At 46.2% G+C, this 16,649-nt stretch overlaps 1 protein-coding gene across 13 annotated transcripts in view; it reads right to left on the bottom strand.

Moving 5' to 3' along the window:
• Positions 1–16,649, bottom strand: part of Ctbp2 (C-terminal binding protein 2) — a 148,410-nt gene that overhangs the window by 69,661 nt on the left and 62,100 nt on the right. The gene's annotated exons all lie outside the window — the stretch shown is intronic.

Genomic DNA, 16,649 nt, shown 5'->3' with positions numbered 1-16,649 from the left:
AGCTTCCATGTGACCTTTGGGTGACCTCCTTCTAAACTTGAACTCTAACGCCTCTGTCATGGCATACCACACCCTTCAGGTTCTCCTTCCACAGAACAAGACGCCCAAACAGTGGCTCGGTTTCTGTAAGATTTGAAGAAACGACAAAGAAGGACCATCACAAAACCACCTACGATGCACAGAAAATTAACTCAACACCTGGCTATAAACACAAGGGTAGACAAACCAAGCACCAGAATTCCATTAACGACCTTCTCCTCCTGAAATGTCCCAATGTGGGCTCAATGGCCAGGTCCCAGAGGAAAACACATTCTCATTGACAAAAGAACACCAAAGTATCTATCATGCTTGCTAATTTGAATTGAATCAGTTCCAAAATTAGGTCAAATGACTACCTCAGTGCTGAGTAAATTTACCAGGCTTTTCTCTGATGAAACAGGGAGACTGACAGAGAAACTGAAAGCCCTTGTCCTGCTATGAAAACCACTTCCACTATGGAGTACTTTATGGAGAAGCACTTACTTACACGCTTTCCTTGTGATTTTCAACATTTGAGCAGAATTTGTAAACCGATTCTGCAACTCCCTCCATTACTGGTAACCATGCTAAATGGTTCCGATACTGTACCTGAGCTCTTGCAGTGATTGTGTCAAATAAAATCTTCCTCCAAGTTAACTCTGCTGTATATTTATGCATTTCATATCACAGCTTACTGCAAAGCGCACAAATCATTTTAACAGAGTGTAAATTTAACTACCATGAAGGCATTTTATACTCTGCTTAACTTCACTAAGGGGCCCATATTTTTTGGAGCAGATAAATCAGACTTCCATATAACTCCACTTAAGGGAACAGAAGTCAAAACGTATGAAGAGAAACACTCCCAGTCTCCTTGGATTACAGGGCAAACACACACATCCATTCAGTCAGCTGAGAGCCTACTTTTGTCACCTATTCCTCCTCTACACACACAGCATCCAGCAGCATACCTGAGGTAGGGGGTGGGGATGGGGTGTTGAGTGACTATTTTCATAGTGCTCATCCCCTATGCCTCTGGTTGCTGTCTTCTGGCTACTCTGGAACAACGGGGACTGATCACTACTGACCTGAGACATCCCCAGCATCTCCAGGGTCTGCACCATCTTGGGTGTCATCATTGGAAACGTGAGCTCCTTGGGTTTTCTTTTAATGTGAACTTGATGCCCTAATGCCAAAAGGTCCCCAGATGCACACAAGAAACTTAAAAGTGAAAAAAGAAGGCAGAAGAAGAAATCCGTGCCCATGGCAGCTGGAGTCATAAATTATTTACAGAATGAGGGAACCTTAGCCGTGGCCCATCTGGAAGGACCCTGATGCAGGGCTCAAGCTGTGCCCCAAAGGTCGACAACAGGGACCGGCCTTAGACGCCCACAGCCACAGCCTCTCGGTCCATGGGCCACCACAGCACACTGTTTCTGTTCAGATTATGGGATCCTACACATGTTGAGCCCACCAAAGAGCACCACTCAACATCGTCTCCTCCATCCCATACCCAGATGCAGTATATAAGCTATTGCAAGGTCATGTATAGGATACATGTTAATCCTAGCTACTCTGTAGGCAGGGATTGGCAGGATCACAGTTCAAGGCCATCCTGGGCAAAAAGTTTGCAAGGTTCCATCTCAACCAAAAACTAGGCATGATTGCTTGCACCTGTCACCCCAACTACTATGGGAAGCATAAATAGGAGCATCTAAGTCTAGGCCATCCCAGGGAGAGAAAAATTAGATCGTTCCTCAAAAATAACCAGATCAAAAAGACTGGGGTGTAGCTCAAGTAGTAGAGCACCTGCCTAGCAAGCACTGAAACCCTGAGTTCAACCCCTAATACCACAAAACAAAAACCAATAAACAAAAACAAAAAAACCCAAACGTTGGAGGCATGAGAAAAAGACTCAAGCTATCTTGGCACACTCAAAGTACAACACTGCCCAAATCTGAGAAGCACAGTTAGCAATGACGAACGCTGGATGAAACAATGAATGAAGAACCCAGAAGTCCTTACAGATAAAAACACATCCAAGTACAGGAAAAAGGAAAGCTAACAGACCAATGCGGCAGAAATGTCAGAACCGGAAAATAATCACTTAGCAATCATCACAAGCATGGATTCAGATGAGGCTTATCAGTGACCTGTTGAGATCAGTGAGTGCAAATGGCTGAGGGTCAGCAGGTACTTATACAATCTCATAGCACTGTGCTTACTAATTACAATAGCTTTACAGTGAAGAAAATGACAGACACCACCTTAACTAACCAAGGGACCAAAGTTAACCTCATCAGTAGCGAGACAAATTGGTCAAGCCTTACTATATCCTCCCTGCTGGTCCAGGGGCTGGACCTGGCTAAGTTCCCCTGGGCACCATACATCACAGGTAACACCATAACCCATAAACTCTCACGTTCACAAAAGCTAATTCACAGTCTCACTGTAAATTCAGCCCCTCTGCTCACTCTGGAAGAGAGAAAACTATCAGTAGCTACTTCCCTAAAACGTCTTTCCTTCTGTAATTAACCTCAACTTTCCATTATAATCAATTCTTATAAAAATTTCATATTCCTTTTGCCTCAAGTAACATTTTCAGCTATTACAACTGTCCCCTGTGACTAGCTTGTGATGGCTGTGCAAGTCATGTTTGCATACCAGATCCATGATCCCTCTCCTCTGCTTCAGTCAGCTATCCACGGATGTGTGCCCAGAGGCTTTGGGCATTACCTTCTACTCTGGAAAATTCAGTTCAGAAGCCGCCACTCCAGAGAGGGCTTCCCAGAGCCCACCATACAAGATTTAGGAATGAATCCCCTTCCTCTGAACCAGTCTGGAGGCCAACTCTTGGTGGCAGCCCCTGTTAGACTGCAAGAAAGGATCAGGGTATACCCCAGCTCAGCTCTGCACCCCAGGGGCTGCTGCTGACTACCTGTTGAACTAAAGAACACGTATCTAATGATATGTTACCTTAAAGCTCTATGCAAACACCCAATGCCCAAAAATTAAGGCTACCAAGGGCCAGAATACATTCTCAAAAAGCTTTTCCAAAGTTGGAAGAGAGCTTTGCCAAGTCACTCAGAAGAGCTCTTGAGTTCACTTATGGATATAAATAAAGAGTACCCCACTTGCTGGAGTGGGGGCAAAATCTGAGAACATCAGAGGCTCACCCTGCAGCACTAGGGTCCCCGTGAGAGAGGCCACACACCCAGAGTTGCAGGGGGTGGGGCCACAGATACAACACAGGGTCCTGCAAGTGAACCTGTTCTTCAGTAAGGACATAACCTCTGAGACTCAGTTTTCTCATCTGCTAAAGAGAAAAAGATGCCATGTTACTGTGGCTATGTAACCAGTGTGTCCTGAATAGGACCCAGGCCCCACCAATTGCTACTTCTAGGTATGTTTTACTCTCCAGTCTGTGAACATGCATCTTGGAGCTGTGCTCCAAGGCCACCTCACAGGCACCTCAAGCAACACAGGAGAAGTTGCTGGGGAGACTAACCCAGTCATCCTTCTATTTCAAGCCACATGGAAAGGTGACTGAGTGAGTAAGAGTCTGTCTGACTCAGAGGGAGGGGAACTGAAGGCTGCCCTTGCCTGCCCAGGGAGGGGCCACCTCCTAGATGCAGCCCCTAGGTCCAGTGGCCCCCCATCCCAGCCTCCCGTCTGGAAGGGAGAACACTGAGAGGTGGTTTTCTGGAAGCCACCTCCCTAGCTACAACAAACTTAAGGGCCCTGGATGGTGACTGGTACAAGCGAGGTTCTCAGAAGCACTTACAACTGGCTCTCCAGTCATCCTTTGTTCCCTGTGGAGGGTGGGTCTGATGTCCACTGAGCAGGTCTAACCCTACCCAGGAAGCAACAGCAACCCGCCTGCCAGGCCTTCGCCTCCTCCCTTCCTGACCCACCCGTGCTTTCCCACCAAGGTGCCTCATGATCCCAACAAAATCTTTCTCCTGTCCTGCCCCAATAGGCCTCAGGAGTGCCGGCCTTGCCACCTGTTACTGCTGTTGCCTGACACCCAGCCTGAGCTCTGCCTTCACCGTATCAGCAAATCTTTGCAGTGTACTTGCCCTTGAACATTCCCCAGGCTCCTTGCAAACAAAGCCTGCTCCTTAGCAACGGTGCCGGGGTGCAACCCAGAGCCGACCCAACCTGGAGCTGCTCCAGCAGCCCTGGTCTTGACTCAGGACCACTTGTCTGCGAAAGCAATCACCTTCAGCCCTCACATCGCAACCCATCACCCAAACCGAGACACCAATACATCAGAGGGAAAAGGAAGGCAGATTGCAAACAGCTGCCGAGTTCTGAGATGAAGGGTTTTATTTTAGTGGCTACGGGGAGAAATGGAGAAGAGCCGCCAACATTTTTAAACAGCATAATTATATCAGAGAAAACGCCCTCCTCCAAGATTCCCGCACTGCCCTGACAGCCATTTAAGCAGCTGAGAAAACATGGTGAAGACAAAGTCATTACAGCAGGATCCCGTCTCCGTCCCATGCACACGTCTAGCTCTCTTTAATGACAATGAAAGAAAGCTCTGTGGACATATGGCAAGGGGAACTACCCCGTGTGCTGCAGCAGTTACATAAAGAGTTTAGTGGAGGATTTAGCTGTTGTAAAGATCCCATTAACCGGAGACAATTTCTATCTCTGACAGCAGGCAGAGCTGGTAGCTTTACTTCTGAAATCAGGGCACAGAGGCTCCAACAGCAAGTATTAGGGGAGGGCTCAGCCCTCCAGTGTGAGACATTATTTCAGAGGGCAGGCTAGTCCTGTCCATTTCAAGCTGGTCACCCCTGCTAACTTGGTAATCTCTGTGCCACTAATACCTTTCAGTTTCCACTGGACTTTTCTACATCATTTCCAGACACACAGTGGGGGGAGGGGTGGTGTGAGGGGGTGTCTTTTTTTTTTTCAAAACTTAAACCTCACAATCTCACGCTGCCCTGGCAGTTCTCCAAAGGGACCCCATGCCTTGATGATCAAGATTAGGATCCTGCATGCCAGGTGACCTGCTTGTGACCTCCTGTGTTCTGCTATACAGGGCCACAGCCCATGGCTTCCTGCCCTGGATGCTGCACACTGTTCACTCTTCCCACAGGCTCCATCTCCAGATGCTCCCACAAAGGCCTCTTCCTGCCACTCTAATCTCAGTGTCCTCTTTAGAGGCCCACTTTCCACATGGCCACCAAAGTGTCCCCTCAAATTCCTGTGCTGAAACCCTCGGTGCTGGGTGAGTGGATTAGGCCCTTCTAGAAGCCCCAGGGCATTCCTCCTGTCCCTTCCACCACATGAACAAACAGCAAGAAAGCACCATCTCCGAGCCAGGACAGAGCCTTCATCAGACACTGAATCACCTGCTATCTTGACCTTGGACATCCAGTGTCCAGGAGTTAGGAATGACTTCTGTTCTTTACAAGCCTGTTTGTGGTAGTTTCTTACAGCAGCCCAAACAGACTAAGACAACATATGTTCAATTTGACACTTAGCAGGACAGCAATTCACCAGGGAGAGGTACCTGGCCCTGTAGGATACTGGCTCGTAGTTTGTCCTCTGCCCCTGTAGAGCCTGAAGGATCGTCCCCAGCGCACATACAATCTCTGAATGCAAGAATGAGTCTGGGGCAAGCAGGAGCTAGGCGGCCGCCATGCTTCAGTCCCAACTTCTCAAGACTTAGTGAGGCCAGCACTCACCATGCCCTAAGCCCATCCTGCACACACTGTCAGAAAAATGACATCCCCGGGGAGGGACAGACAGTGGCAGGATGACCCCCTGAACTCACCTGGTGGGAAAAGATCAGCCTGCTTCAGCAACCTGACACTTCAATTTTGGTCATTCTACTGACCACATGCTGTATGACTCCAATCTGAATTCATTTTCTTCTTGAGTCTTAATGCTTGGCTAACAAGTAAGGGCTCACATCCCTGCCCCCACCCCCACCAAGGACAGAGAAGCCTTCAGGTGAGGCGGGGTGGTCTGTGATGAAGTTCACCAGAAAACAGATGGTCTGTCTCATTAATGGACAATTTGGGTCCTGCTTAAAATTTTTTAGGATTAAAAGAAACTTGCTTTCTTCTCTCCCTGCCCAGTTCTGCCCTCTGCACAAGCCACCTTCCTCTTTCACGGGACAGTACTCAGAGGATAGATTTTTTTTCCCCTTTGGGCTCAGTATCCCAGGTCCCTCAGGTCTTCCTGCCCTCCCCATCCCACATGCTTTCAGGGAGCTCTTTAGGAGGTCCAGGTGTTGCAGACACCTGGCCCTCACTCTAATCCAACACTGCAGTTCTTCTCCTTCTGCCCAAGATACCATAGCTTTTAAAGCCACCATGAACCATATAGGACAGAAGGCCACAGGAAAAAAACATAATAAACCACATTAACAGAAGCAAAGACAAAAACCAGTTGATCATCTCAACAGATGCAGAAAAAGCCTTTGATAAGATCCAACATCATTTCATGATAAAAGCTCTAAGAAAACTAGGAATAGAAGGAAAGTACCTCAACATTATAAAAGCCATATATGACAAACCTACAGCCAGTATTATACTTAACAGAGAAAAACTGAAACAATTCCCTCTAAAATCAGGAACCAGACAAGGATGCCCACTATCTCCACTCCTATTCAACATAGTACTGGAATTCCTAGCCAGAGCAATTAGGCAAGAAGAAGGAATAAAAGGAATACAAATAGGTAAAGAAACTGTCAAAATATCCCTATTTGCAGACGACATGATCCTATACCTTAAAAACCCAAAAAACTCTACTTAAAAGCTCCTAGACATCATCAATAGCTACAGCAAGGTAGCAGGATATAAAATCAACATAGCATTTCTATACACTAACAATGAGCAAACTGAAAAAGAATGTATGAAAACAATTCCATTTACAATAGCCTCAAAAGAAATCAAATACCTAGGTGTAAACCTAACAAAAGATGTGAAAGACCTCTATACGGAAAACTATACACTTCTGAAGAAAGATTGAGGGAGACTATAGAAAGTGGAGAGATCTCCCATGCTCATGGATTGGTAGAATCAACATAGTAAAAATGTCGATACTCCCAAAAGTAATCTACATGTTTAATGCAATTCCCATCAAAATTCCAATGACATTCATTAAAGAGATTGAAAAATCTACTGTTAAGTTTATACGGAAACACAAGAGGCCACGAATAGCCAAGGCAATACTCAGTCAAAAGAACAATGCTGGAGGTATCACAATAACTGACTTCAAACTATATTACAAAGCAATAACAATAAAAACAGCATGGTACTGGCACAAAAACAGACATGAAGACCAGTGGAACAGAATAGAGGACCCAGATATGAAGCCACACAACTATAACCAACTTGTCTTTGACAAAGGAGCTAAAAATATACGATGGAGAAATAGCCTCTTCAACAAAAACTGCTGGGAAAACTGGTTAGCAGTGTGCAAAAAATGGAAACTAGATCCATGTATATCACCCTATACCAATATTAACTCAGAATGGATCAAGGACCTTAATAATCAGACCCCAAACTCTAAAGTTGATACAGGAAAGAGTAGGAAATACTCTGGAGTTAGTAGGTATAGGTAAGAACTTTCTCAACGAAACCCCAGCAGCACAGCAACTAAGAGATAGCATAGATAAATGGGACCTCATAAAACTAAAAAGCTTCTGCTCAACAAAAGAAATGGTCTCTAAACTGAAGAGAACACCCACAGAGTGGGAGAAAATATTTGCCAGCTACACATCAGACAAAGCACTGATAACCAGAAAACATAGGGAACTTAAAAAACTAAATTCTCCCAAAACTAATGAACCAATAAAGAAATGGGCAAGTGAACTAAACAGAACTCTCAAAAGAAGAAATTCAAATGGCCAAACAAACACATGAGAAAATGCTCAGCATTTCTAGCCATAAAGGAAATGCAAATTAAAACCACGCTAAGATTCCACCTCACCCCTGTTAGAATAGCCATCATCAGCAACACCACCAACAACAGGTGTTGGCGAGGATGCGGGGAAAAAGGAACCCTCGTACACTGCTGGTGGGAATGTAGACTAGTACAACCACTCTGGAAAAAAATTTGGAGGCTACTTAAAAAGCTAAACATCGATCTACCATTTGATCCAGCAATACCACTCTTGGGGATATACCCAAAAGACTGTGACACAGGTTACTCCAGAGGCACCTGCACATCCATGTTTATTGCAGCACTATTCACAATAGCCAAGTTATGGAAACAGCCCAGATGCCCCACCACTGACAAATGGATTAAGAAAATGTGGTATCTATACACAATGGAATTTTATGCAGCCATGAAGAAGAACGAAATGTTATCATTGGAGAACATCATTCTGAGCGAGGTTAGCCAGGCTCAGAAGACCATAAATTGTATGTTCTCCCTCATAGGCGGACATTAGATCAAGGGTAAACGCAACAAGGGGACTGGATTTTGATCACATGATAAAGTGAGAGCACACAAGGGAGATATGATAGGGAAGACACCTGTAAAACTAGCTAGCATTTGTTGCCCTCAATGCAGAGAAACTAAAGTAGAAACTTTAAAGCAACTGAGGCCAATAGGAAAAGGGGACCAGGAACTAGAGAAAAGGTGAGATCAAAAAGAATTAACCTAGAAGGTAACACCCACGCACAGGAAATTAATGTGAGTCAACTCCCTGTACAGCTATCCTTATCTCAACCAGGAAAAACCCTTGTTCCTTCCTATTATTGCTTATACTCTCTCTTCAACAAAATTAGAGATAAGGGCAAAATAGTTTCTGCTGGGTATCAAGGGGGTGGGGGGAGACGGAGGGGACGGGGGACAGGGGTGGGGGAGGGTAAGGGGGGAGAAATGACCCAAACACTGTATGCACATATGAATAAAAATAAATAAATAAATAAATGAAAATACAAATAAATAAATAAATGAAAATTAAAATAAATAAATAAATGAAAATAAAAAACAAACGGCCACAGGAAACCTGTCAACTCAAACATAATGTCGAAGGGGTAGCACACCGCCTCTCAAGCAGCTCACAGAATGGCACAGGCCAAGTAGGATAACAAGGGAACCAAGATATTGAAGAGCAAGTTATGAAGGCTTGGACTGCTGTTGTGAGGAATGAATAGGGAAGGGCAAGGGGATGACTTGTACAGGGTGGTGGTGATCATAAACCATGCGCCAAATGAAGAGTTATTTATAACCACACGAACAATGTCTCTTCACCACTCGAAGACTGACTGGAGGAATCAGTGCAGCCTTTGAGGAAACTTCTTTGCAGCTGAAGGTTTCTCTTTCATGCTGGCTGACATCATGCAATGATGGTTGAATAACACAGCTGATGATGGAGAATGCCATCTGTCACTCAACCCAGTAGGGGCACCCAAGTCACTCAGTAACCATGATGACCTTCTCCTTTCTGAGTTATATGGGATGAGTCCTCATTGGCTGAATAAGTCTTTCTCCTGGAAATTACTTAGTGTTCCAGTTGCTAGAGGTCAACAGCTCTGGCCAAGACCTCACAAAAAGAGGGGACAGAGAACTCCCACCAGAATTCCTACTTCTCACTTCCGAGGGAGCAGCTGCCTTCAATAAATGGGCCCAATAGAGAGGTCCAATTGCAAGGTAGATAAATGTCATTCTAAGCCACCCTCTCCCAAAGTTTGATTATCAGAATCCAAATGATAAAACATCAAACCAAACCTTTTCACTTTCTAGCCCATCAAATGTGCCTTCTACTCAAACTGGGAAAATTTGGTTGCTGAGATATAAAATCAGTATCAGAAACACAAGAGTCATGTTCTAATCTTTTCCTCCAAACACTCAGCTCTCACAAAGTACACTCATCGATACCTCAAAATGAGCTGAGACTGACAATGTGTATCTCAGCATCTGATGATATGCTGAAAAATATTCTTTTACTATTTTAATGTATTTGCTCCTGACAACAAATTTTAGGTGAGAATAAAAATTGCTTTTTCACAGGAGGATTGAAAAGGAAAACAAATATGACTAGTGGGATTTTATTTCTAAATATTTAGAATCCAAAGTATCAGAGGCTGACAGAAAAATTTCAAACTGGAGTAACAAAGATACCTGATAGACTGAGGGACATCAATCCCCTAAAAGATGGCCAACATTGATGATGTCACACTTTACAAGTACGATGTGGTCTGTCAGAGAGAGGACAAATCTACAGGGAAGAATGACCTTATGGCAATTAGATGATATTTTGTCAACCTAGGGCCCCATCCTGCCCTGAGCAGGTCTCCAGAGAACTGTTTCTGTCACTGTCTTGGCTACTTCCTTTTCTAAATCTCTACACTCCCAAAGTGCCAAGCACACCAAGGACGAGACAGAAATGGAAATATCTTCAGGATCGAACAGCCAGAGTGACCATACACACCCATCTCCTGCAATCCCTCACATAACATCAGGCACTGAATAAATGCACGTTCAATCAAAGAAATCACTACTTACAGCCTGACAAGCGGAAACCAAGTGGCAGGAGGATGACAGCCCTGTGCTTTGCTGGCTCTGTGCTCACCAGCCCCTCCCAGCAGGGGATGGCCTCCTCAGAGACACTTGGAGTGGGCTGGTCTCCACCACAGTGCTCTGCAGCTGGGGCCCCAGGGGATAAGTAGCTTCAGGGTGACTGCCCCAGGGGCAGTTCCAATGCAATCATTGTTATGATTTGAATATGAAGTGTTCCCCCACAGGCTCAAGTGTTAAGTGCATTGGTCCCCAGCTGGTGGCAGTATTTTGGGAGGTTCTGGAAACACTAGGAGGTGGGACCTAGCTGGAGGGAGGAAGTGGGGGTTGGGGGGAGTTATGTCCTCCAGGGCCCCTTCCTATCCCTCTGTTTCTGGGCTTGAGACTTGAGCAACTCCTAACCAAATGCACTGGCTGCCATGATATTCTGCCTCATGGTTCTAGGTTCTGTCCTGGAATCCACAGAGCTAATTCCTCCCCTTTAAGTTGTTCTCAGGTAGTGTGGTTGCAGCACTGCCAAGTAATTAATTAACACGATAGCCCTTGCTTAACAAATCAAACTTGCTACACACAGGTAACATCTCCTTGAGAAGATGTGACTTGGCCCAGCCAAGAGGACTTTCCTTTAAAAAGAAAATTTGTGAAAGAAACTTAAAAGGTGACTGATACCTAAGGCAAAAGAATCTGGATAACAAACTGCCTTATATGCTGAAAGCATTAGATACTGATATGTGACTCCCCAGAGAAAATATGGAGTACTGAATGATTGTTAGTAAGACTGGGGAGAAGAGGAAGTCACAACACCCGTCATGACTTGGTGGTGTGTTTTCTAGGTTTGGTGTATTAACTCATTTATTCTTTTAAAGTCTTTTATTCACTTTAAAGTCTGTTTGCTCTGTTGGCAGTGCTGGGGATCAAATCCAGGGACTTACACATGCTAGGCAAGTGTTCTACCACTGCCTTACATCAGCAGTACTAATTCACTTCTTTTTTCAAGTCTCTGAGACAGGTTCTTATTACCATCTTTATATTTAAGGAGAAAACTGAGGCCCAGAAAAGAACAGCTATCTTCCCAAGGTCACACAGCTACCAAACAGCAAAGGGAGGATTTAACTCCAGGTAGCTAAATGTTAGTGCGTACTGTTCTGCCAAGAATTAAAAAAAGGGATGTCATTACTTACACAAACTAAACCCACATCAAGTACAGACTCCATGTACGTGAAATTCTGAGCCTACACACTCGCCCAAAGGGCAGAGGGGAAAGCACTGGATGGGCCTTCTGCTTCGTCATCATATCTATGCATAGGCCATAGTGTCAAAGGGACACATGGGATAGTGAAGTTCTTTGGGGGGGGGGAGCCAACATAAAATGCCTGTGTGTTCTGAGGTACTTAAACCTTCTCAGAAAGATGGGGAGAAAGCCCAGTGACAGGATCCTGAGTAGGGGTGGCTGGCTTTGTATTGTAAGTCTTTTTTTTTTTTTTTCCTTCTTTTTTTGGTAAGACTGGGGTTTGAACTCAGGGCTTCACGCTAGCAAAGCCAAGTGCTCTACCACTTGAGTCTCACCTCTAGTCCACTTTGGAGATGGGGGTCACACAAACTATTTGCCTGGGCTAGCCTCAAACGCCGATCCTCAGCTTCCTAAGTGACTAAGATTACAGGTGTAAGGCACTTTTTCAATGTTCAATTTTACTGCCTCCCTCTTCAATCACAAACACTAGGGTGACCAGAAAATTTCCCCCTATTAATAATAATAATAATAATAATAACAATAATAACACCCAAATTCTACTAGGTAAAGATAACTGTTATAAACTACTCACCATCAGATGACCCCATGATTACTTTCTGATTCTATTTATAAATATTGATTCTTTTCCCTTTAAGACCAGCATCCTACTTCTGTTAGCTCAGGGTGTACAAGCATCATTCAGGAATGAATTAGCTACGCTCCTACTGTTGAATGCTCGAGGCATGTTTCTGCCACCAAATACCACAGTGACAAGAACTCGGTTTATTAAAACTTTTCTGGCACAGAGGAGGGGAGAGAGATTATTGGCTCCAAGGGCACATGCAGGACCTTCTTGGAAAAGTGACGTTGGTTCCCACGTCTGCTAGTAGTTTCCAAGTGATGACTTCACAGTCACAATCTTTTTCTGCCTGTCTCCAGCAAGCATTTGGCTACAGACAGACAGACAGGTATGAGTGTGCCGAGGCATGGCACTCTCAGTGTATCGGATTTAGCTCTGATAAGCAGCAGGCCAGGAGACTGCCATGGAGCACAGCAGAGGGGGTAAGTCACTTCCAGCAGGTGCCACTGGACAAGCCCCAGTGGATGGGACGGATGGCTGTTTCATCACAAGTGGTAATGGAGGGAGCTGGTATATGTTTAGAAGCCAGGACGCTTGCAAAACACTCACCTTTATGCACTAATGACACAGCATAATACTGACACAGAGAATGGCGCCAGTGACACCCAAACATCCAGAGTAGCAGTGTTGGTATTTTCTGACCCTCTTCCCTCCTGAGTTTAAAGAGGATTCACAGCCCACCCCAGGCCTGACCCCAGCCCATACAGTTAGGCAGGACTTCAATGGTACCCAACACCACACAGAGCCAATACCCAGCAAATCCCACCCATGCTCTCCCTGCTGTATCTAGCCTCCATCTCAGCCTTTCACCTGCAACCGCCAGTTGGAGGCTCCACAACCATCTCCTGGCCAGGTCCCTGGCCTCCTGTTTCTCACCAAGCACCTGTAAGCCTCCAGCACTGGCTTAAAAACATCCTACAGGTGGGAAAGCTGAGTCTTCACTGTGTGCTGCATGCAACCCACCCAAGGGTGGGGGTAGCCACAGTGGCCTGGGGCCCACCAGGAAAACAGGATAGGCTTGAAATAAAGGGATTCTCACCAAAGGACTCCAAGGCCCAAATGCTCCTTCTAATCCTGTGGGGTACAGAAGGTCCTACTTGGGCAGATTTTCCACATTAGAAGGCACAGTGACTAAGATGATTGTACTAGGCACTCCCACCCACAGCACTTTGTTTAATTCAAAGTCAAATACCAAAGCAGGAGAGCAGACTGTTTACCACGTTTAGATTTATAAATGGCCTTCCTGGTCACCCAGGCCGCCCCACCCCCATCCTTCTTTCAGACACAGCTGGGTGGGAATTCACTGACCTAATATTGTTGGACAGATAATTCCTTGCCTTGGGGAAAGACTGGCAAACCCCACGGCATCTGCCATTTCCAATCTATGCTTTGGAACAGTAACTAGGGGCCTGTGCCAAGAAGGGGGGTGGGCAGCCTGAAATGCCTTCAACAGTGGCTGTTGTAGAAGCATAAAAACCCACCTCCAGCCTCACTGGGGGTCACTGCTGTGCACTGAAAACCCTGGCGCCTGATTCAACTAAGTCATCTCAAAGCCTGCGCTGGAGAAAATAATTGAATTAAAGAGTTGCGTAACTCATTCAAGTGAGATAAAAACCATCTACTGGGAAGCAAAAGGATGAGGCAAAGACTAAAATTTGCCGTCTTCTCCAGATAGAAAAAAGCAATATAATGTGGTTCAAAGGACAGATGGGACTTTCCTAATTGTCCCCAGATTCTTAGCAGCAGGGGTGGTAACTAAACCGTTTCAATTAAAAGTTAAAGAAGCAGGCGGCGAGTTATGGGTGGTGCCGAGAGGACTCGAGGCTCAGTCTGAGCGATGCTGTGTCCTGATTTCAGCCAGCCAAGTGTCGATGGCACATGAGCGGTGAAGCCATCCCAACATGTCACCATGACAAGGTGACAAATAAATCTGTCTGTCAAGTACACTGTCAAGAACAGTCATGTGAGAATAAAGGAGCCAGGCGCCAGGCATGAGGCGAAGTCTCAGTGCAGGGCCCCTTCCGTCTGCCCAAGTGGCTTCCGCCACACACATGGCCCTGCCTCTGGAAATGAGGGCTAGAGCAGGGAGCACGGACAGCCAGAGGAAGCCCACCATGGTTAGAAGGGCTGGACCCTCTCTGATGGGGGCTGGGTAATTCCCATGGCATGGAGTGGACCACAACGTGGAGGCTGAACTGCAGGTGGTTCCTACAGAATGGGACAACCGGCCCAGAGTAGCTAAACATCCACCCCTTACCTGTTCAAGCACGGGACACCTCACACACAGGGGACACTGTAACACTGCGGTGGGGACAAAGGGTGCTGCTGACCTGTAGTGGACACAGGCCCGGGATGCTGCAGCCTACAAATGCCCACACATGCTCACATCGAGGAACAAACTGACTCAGAATGTCAACAGGTGGCCTTCAAGGAACAGTAAATTGAAGCCTCTGAAGTTTCAAAGGAGCTAAGAACACTAAGAAATAGCTGCGGCTGATGACAAGTTAATTTTTCACCAGCATGGGGCATCAGAAACATCATGTTGGGAAGGCAGCTGCTGAAAGGGACAACGGGAAATATCACCAAGTGGAGAAAAACAAGAAAGGAGAGACAAGAGTGAGCTGCCTGCCACCCACAGCAGGCGCAGGGAAACCAAGTGTCCCAGGCCTGAAGCAGCTGAGTCAGGGGAGCACACCTGCTCCAGGGTTGAAACTGAGGACCTGGCTTGAGGGCCCAGTCCTGCAGGGGAGCCCTCTCCCAACACACCCCAAGTTTGTGTAACCCGCCCAAGCTACTGCTCTGGATGGAGAAACCGGACATGAGTCCATACACAGGATCTCAATAACAAAACACCAAATCCTTTCCTGAAGAAAGGTCCCTAGCCAACAATGGGAAACAGAGAAGTAGAACAGAAGGTCCCAGGAAGCCAAAGTCAACAACGGGTCAGTCCTGAATACCAATAATTGACCCCATCTGCAAAAAGGAGCTTGTTGGTCACCAGGCTAATCTGGAACCTGTGGCCCAGCCAGAACTGTAGGCTGCAGGAGAAACAGCAAGGGACCAGCTGGCCTGGTGGGCAGGGACCCTGCCTCCCGACAGAGATAGGAGCAAGCAACTCCACACACTCTCGCTCTCAGGAGGCACAAAAGCACCACCACCATGACTGCTGTCACAGCACTGCTCTTCCAGGACAGTGGCTTTGGACACAGACCTAAGGACACTCTGTCTTCTCTTTCCTCCACCACTGCACCCTGTCTGGGTGGCTCCTGAGGACTGTTCTCCCTAGGCAGGAGGCCTGTGATATCCTGGCCTTGAGGAATAAGTGTGTGAGGGTCCTCACTGGTATAGGGTTCAACTCCAAGGAGAAGCAGACCCTGAGCTCTGCAGGCAGGACAGACTCTGTAGGAAAGAGATTCTCCCTGTCTACCAAAGTCCTGTGGGACTCCACGTTCAGGCTGAAGATGACCCCACTCAGGACTAGTCTGGGTCCAGGGGCATGAGAACCCTCCCATCTGCCAGGAAATCCAGGCAGATTCTCACCTGCCTGGCCCTAACACAGTCCTTGTTGGAAACCCCATGATCATATACCATAAGGCAGAGCAGGGGGAAAGGCTGAGTTCACCTCCTATTTCTCCTCTTTTAAAATACTGTGAGGAAAACAGTCTTTTCTATTAAAGTGTGTTGCCATCTTAGCTGCTTGCAGTTCTAGGGTTCTAGGGTCACTGAACTCTGTTTTTGCACTGAAATTACTACCTACCCCATCCCCAGATCCCAAGTGTAACCCTAGTCAACGCGAGCACATCATGCACCAATCCGAGGAAAGGGGCAGAGCCCACTGCATCAGAAATAAAAAGGAGCACCTATGGTCTGCTCCTCTGCCTGCTGTGCCCCTGCACCTGCGCACCCTTCTGCAGAAGTAAATTTTGCCTTACTAAGACAATTCTGTTCCTGTGTCTTCAATTGTGACTCCGGTGGCCTTCGGGGGCCTTATTTCTAACAAATCCCCAGGAGGTTTTGTTTTTGTTCCCTCTTGCTCATCCCCAAAAGACAAAGCACCCAATTGTGTACATGGTCTAAGTGATACATGCTTGTACGTGTATCGGCACAAAAATCTCTAATAAGTATCAAATTCTGAGCACTCCGTGTGAGCACCAACAGATTAATATTTTGTTACTGTAATTAATATTTCCTTCTCATCTTTCTGAGAGAAAAAGAAAACACTGAACTCAGTGTCACACTGAATTCCGTGTGCCTGTGGGGAAAACA

Source organism: Castor canadensis, chromosome 7 (assembly GCF_047511655.1).
Source record: "Castor canadensis chromosome 7, mCasCan1.hap1v2, whole genome shotgun sequence".
Taxonomy (NCBI): domain Eukaryota; kingdom Metazoa; phylum Chordata; class Mammalia; order Rodentia; family Castoridae; genus Castor; species Castor canadensis.
Note: the sequence above shows the minus strand (reverse complement) of the source record. Positions and strands in the feature narration are given on the sequence as shown.